Below are 6,338 nucleotides of genomic sequence, written 5' to 3' on the forward strand. Positions count from 1 at the left end.
TTAATTCATCAGGCGCTTGGAAAATATCAATGAACGTTTGGTGGAGTGAAAAATAACCAAGTGAAGTTAAACCTTATAAGTTTGTTTCTTTTTCTGATGGATTTAAAAGTGTCAGCATCAGACTGGATGTCGATGTTTTTTGCAGCGTTCAGTTTCTTTCTTTCTCGGGAGCGCGCAGGACAGCGCTTTGCTCATTGGGAGTAAAATGGGCCTTTTATTCGTGCAGGCATGTTTGAAATGTGTCCAGCTGGGTGCGCTTACACACACACACACACACACACACACACACACACACACACACACACACACGCTCTCCACACAATGTATATCTCGGATATGTACTGAGCTGATCAAACATTTGCCATCTAACGCGGGCCTGCCCAGTTACTGTTTCCTCGGTGTGATGATATGACGGTTATTGTGTGTGTGAGTGACACAGTGTCGCTCTATCAGATCGTTGTTTCACCACAAATAAACAATCAGGACTAATGAAAGTCAAGCACATCAGAGCTCTGTCAGCTGTACTACCTGGACTGCAGGAACCAACCAAGCTGCTTTAAAGGTGCTATGTGTAAGAAAAGTAGATTTTTTTTTTAGTCTCAACTCGTCAAAAACTGACGTAGGACTGCACTAACAAATCCATCCACGACTTCCCAGGATGCACCAGGTAAATCCTAAGGTTTTCCACAAAGGCCTCACCTGGTGACATCCTGACCTCAGGTGAAGTTTGGCCTCCGTGTTTCGTGACCAACAAAACACGGAGTTGGCAATGGGACTCAAAAATCAACTTCTCTTCCAAATAACACCTTTTAAATAGATTATTTAATAATCATCTGACACTCTAATAATAAAACAACTTTTTCTGAATTGGTACATCTTTCACCTCAAATCCATGCATTGGTGATGGTGCGCTAATATAATCTGATCAGAGATCACCTGAATCTACCCACTGACGGCTACACGGTTGCGTTTCAGTGATTTTTCCCCCCTTTTTTGGCTCTGACGCACAAACAGCCGCCGGTGGAGGCCACAGTAACAGGCGCGTTCTTGGCTTTACGCTTTATATGTGTTTTTTTTTTACAACTCTGGAGCCTGAAAGTATTCTAACACAATCAAGTCCTTTAGTGTAATTTGGATAATTGGGAACAAGCTATACGTGAATTTGAAAAATCAGATGTTTCCAGGTTGTTTTCTGGGCGGATTATATAATCTGTCAGCCGTGACACGCTGACGCATCCAGTCATGTACCTGTGTGGAGAAGCACAGAGCTTCATCCAGATGATCTGATCTCAGTTTGTGCTGCTGCACTGGAGTAAAACATGCAGTAAAAAAAAAAGAAATAAAAAACTTGAGTTGTGCAGCAGCTGCAGGAGAATAAAGATTTTGTTTTACAATCTTCTCCAGCGGCAACTGTTGGTCAAAAAACACGGAGGCCAAACTTCTCCGTCTGTATTAGTCTGAGGTCAGGATGGCGCCAGGTGAGGCTTTAGTGGAATACTTTGAGATTTACCTGGTGCATCCTGGGAAGTCGTCGGTGGATTTGTTATTTCAGACAATAAGAGTTATGTCATTTAGTTTGGGTTTCTGTTTTTCGGGCATATCAACGTTTTGGGGCCTCCAGTATGTGCGCGTAATTCACCTCTGTGTGCGCCAAACTGTCTTTTTTAGTGTGATTGCGCATGTGTGGACCTCCGGCAGTATGTCATGTTTTAAGAGTCTTAACATCGTGTACTTTTACTCTCAAAAGGAGAAGGAGTCAGACACTTATTTCTCTTGAATCCTGAGCAAAGTCATCTCTGAGTGACGGAAGTGCCGATAATTTTGTCGTCTTTAAAGGAGCAGTCTGTAGTTTTGGGGAAGAAATTCTAATCAGGAGAGAAATATCTAGTGACTCAAACAAACTGAGCTTAAAGGACAACACAACTTCTACTGTTTTACTTTGTTGATATGTGGCGGACCCTGCCACCTTTCCAGCTTCAAACAGTGTTCTGGGGCCTTATTTTCCTCTGAGAAACAGCTTGTTTATTCGCTCATGGAATAAATAAATGTTTCTGTTTTCCTCATTAATATTGCAAATAGAGTTTGAATTTCTTCTCCAAACCTACAAAGTGCCCCTTTAAGTCTCTCCTGCAACATGAGACCATCTGACCCGCCGCCTCGCTGTGTCGCCTACATGTGTCAGGTGAAGAAAAAAAAAAAAAGCGCACCGGCTCAGGCCTCACCGTCTGGGACTCGGACTGTCACCGGCGCCAGTCTCGAGCATTTCGAAGCCATTGTGTGACAGTGACTTCTGACATGAGATCCCCGTCCGACCGGAAAACTCCCCCCGAAGGCCCTTTCAGAGGACAATTGTTCAAGCTCTCAACAATCACTTTGCTTTCTCCGTCTAGATTTGTTCAGCCTCTGAGTGCGGCTCATAGAAAAGGCCTGTGAGGAATCTGAATTCACATTTTTTTTAACTTTTATAGCAGAACTGTGGCCTGTTGTGTGTTACTGAAAAACCACCGTCCTCTACGTGCTTTACGCGCGTTCTGAGCTGCAGCCAAGTGCGTAAAAATGGTTTTGGAGCGACATTGTTGCGCAGAAAAAGCACAAATCAACAGCAAACATGGGAATAAGCGGATGGGCGCTGTGCGGAAGTGACCCGAGCTACCTGGTCACGTCATTGTGTCAGCAGGTGGTGTTTACTATGCAGGTTGTAGGGTTGGTGGGTACATTGCGTGTCCGTGAAGTGTACACGGTCTCTCGGTGGGTCATTATGAGGCGTTTTCACGAGCAGTACTGTCCTAAAAAACATATTGCTGCAAGTACAACATGAGAATAAACCCACTGACCCCTTTAAATCCCCTTTGGAATATTAAAGGATTTACAGCACATGGAGATTTTCCATGGAGGACTCCCTGTGTTTCTACAGTCCTCTCTGTCCTCCAGCAGATATTACAGGCTGATAGATGGGGCTAATCTAAATACCCAGCCTCCTCAGCCCGCATCCCTGCCTGCGCCCTTCTCCTCCTCCTCTGCTCTGGAGGGCACTTGCGTGTGATGGATGACTTAAAAAGCCTTTCCATCCGGCAGGACAGGTTAAAGGCCAGTGGCAACGCAAACACTCATATTTTTTTTTTCTTCCTCCAAGAAGTGAAAATAAACTCTGCGAACTCCCGTTAATCACACACTGAAAACACACGTGAAAATACAGTCTTGGTTTGGTTGAGAGGGGGAAAGAAAGCACACACACCGAGTGGAGCCAACAAAACAAAGAGTATTGAAAATTAAAGCAGGCGAGAGGACTCAAAGGCAGGACAGCAGCGGAGATGAAACCAGACACGGAGGGTAACCGGAGAAGGACAGAGCTGATTATTTCCTTGGTGATGGTCCAAGGCCTGTTTGACCTGGAGCCTGACGACCAACAAACCAGATGACAGACGGGATGCAGGTGTAAATAAAACAACGACCTCTCTCACAAGGAAAACATTTTTAAAAAAATGTCATAAATGCTGGATTTTCTATGATTGAATCATTCCTCGTTGGCGCCTGCATACATCCTCCTGAGTGTTTGCTCAGTCCAGCAGCCGTTTATTGGAGCTTTAGGGAAAAATAAAAAGGCTGATAACTTGAGTTGAGCTGAAATTAGTCCTCAACAATTACATTTATCACACAGCTAAAGGAGTTTGTTGACAGCCGTGAATCACACACATCCAAACCCTAATAAAAAACACACGTCTGTCCACTAAGAGCTCTTTATCTTTTGTTTATTTGTCTTTATAATAATTATGTTTCCAGTTTGTGACGTCCAGTTTAACACCTGACCTTTTAATCTGAAGCCGTTTTAATATTATAAATGACTATTTCCTGGAGGGAAAATCAGATTTAAATGTAAAAGTACACAGCCAGTATCCGCCTCACGCGCATCTAAATGTCCCCAAACCTCGAATATTTTCCAAACTTCTCCATTTTACGCTCTTTTCTGTGCTTCTTTGGTCTGTGATTAAATCCAGCTTTACAGAAAACCCTCTTCCTCAGTTGCGTCATGAGAAGAAAAATCCCAAACTTCCATCTAAATAGATTTTTTTTGTTCCCTGCTGTCAGTCTGCTTCGATGGTTTTCCACTTTTTGTTGTTTTTCAAAACGAGCCACCAGGAAATGATTATCATCAGAAAAACCACACAAAATAAAACAAAGTCAAAATATGTGGAAGTAAAAACTCGACGACTTTTCGTTCTGCTTTTCATTTTAATTCCCCCCGCAAGCTTGGCATTTGCGTCTCATTAGCTGATATATCCGCATATCAACATGTCTGTGCCATGCGCATTAATTCATCTGGTGACATGTTGCGTATAAAAAAAGCAGATGTCTGTGAACACGCACAGTGCTCATGTTTCTGATGTTTCAGGTACCGAAGAAGAATCCCTTTAAATGACAGTTTCTGGTTTTGCATATAGCATCAAATAATGCAAATATTAATGACACCGAGCAGAGAAACGAGTCATACCTGGGTCCCCACAAGAAATCCCATTCTTCGACAGGTTCAGTTCCATTCCAGTTGCCTGAAAAACAGAAGAAGAAAAGCTGCATCAGAGGAACAGTTTCCCTGCGTGTGTCAGAATTATCATCTCTCATAAACTTCATGAAGTTAATTCAAAAGCAGCAACCGATAATCATTTAGCACAATGTTGCTACACCACCGGAAACTCAGGAAACACTTTGAAATTCCAGAAATAAAAATAAAAACAAACAATAATTACAAAAGCAATGCAGCCAAAACAAAAAACAAAAATTACAACTTTACGCATGTTCCTCACGGATATTTATGATTTGGGCCCTAACCCTAACCCAACATCCTTTGACGACATGATAACACACACACACACACACACACACACACACACACACACACACACACACACACACACACACACAGCCCCTCTTATCTACAGGAATCCCTTTGCTGTCTCTGTCCTCAGTAAATCTTCTCTCAGCTCCCTTCAGTCCCTCCGTATGTGCTTCACAAAGCCCTCAGAGATCAGTGCAGAGTTTATCTGGAATATTCCGCAGAGATCACAGCAGGTTATCGGTTTAATATCCGCCTGACTGTGATGCTAACGCTGACTGTTTTTCTATCGTTGCTGTGCGTAAAAAGCTCCATCCACTGCGGCCTCTGCGCGGTCACTACATCCTCACTGACCCTGTAAACTAACACACGACGACACACGCAGGAGTCAGCGCTCCTAGCTATTTAATTCTCTAAACGGACTCACTTGTGATTCATATTTTTTGCAAACATCTGAGGTGAAAAGAGAGAGAGAGAGTGCGGGATGCCGGCCAACCTTCTGACCGAAACTCCTGACAAGAAAGGAGAGAAGCTGTGTGTTTTGACTCACCAGTTAGTTCCCAGCAGAGGCAGACGACAGAGAGAGAGAGAAAAAAAGGAATAAAGCCCTCAGTTTTCCTCCATGCAGGTGTTCAGTAAATCCACTTTACGCCGTCGGCTGCGCGTAAACGCTGCGTCCGCGGTAATCAGCTCTTTGGTCGCGTCTCCGCGGCGCTGCCTTGGTTTTCTTCGCACAGCGCTCTGCAGCACGCCTCGAGGTGACGTCACTGCACCGCATCCCCCCCCGCCTCCGTCTCCCACTCCCCCCCCCTCTGTCTGTTGTCATCCTCCCCGCACCTTCAGCCTCATCTTCATATTCACAGTTTTTAATACTGGAGTTTATTATCAGCCTCATCCTCAGAGTCTGATCTTCATCTTTAAATGTTTTTGCATCCTCATCCTCATTTCTAGAGCACAATATGTGAGCATGTACAGTCAAATTAAAGTCTGTAACAGAAATTATAATAATATAATAATAATTATAATATCAATGTGTTTATTTCCATCTTGTCCATATTTCCCTCTCTGTGTGAAAAACTTTCCCACTCCACTTTTCTGTTTTCTTGGACTTGAAAAACTGTTTGACGGCTTGAAAAACAATATTTTTTCTCTCTGTTAAAGTAGAAAAATGAAACACACACGTCTGATATTTCACTTTATTAATCTTTAATCACTTTTAATGTGAACTGATCTCACATGCTTCCACTTCCTGTTGCATGTTGTGTTTGAATGTGTTTTATTCACCTTTCAACACACACAAAATCACCATTTTACCCTTTTTTGTATTTATATATTTTTTGCAGCAGTTCGTTTCTATAAATATCCTAATTTCCAGCAGGTCTAATACTAATCATGTTTGTCCTCTCGATAATTAATTGACGTCACAGGTTAAATCCCTTGTCAGCAGCGGGTGATTATTTAAACAATTAATTGTTCATGTGCTAATATTTACGCGCAGGTTTAAGCGATG

This window comes from Pagrus major, chromosome 13 (assembly GCF_040436345.1).
Source record: "Pagrus major chromosome 13, Pma_NU_1.0".
NCBI lineage: Eukaryota > Metazoa > Chordata > Actinopteri > Spariformes > Sparidae > Pagrus > Pagrus major.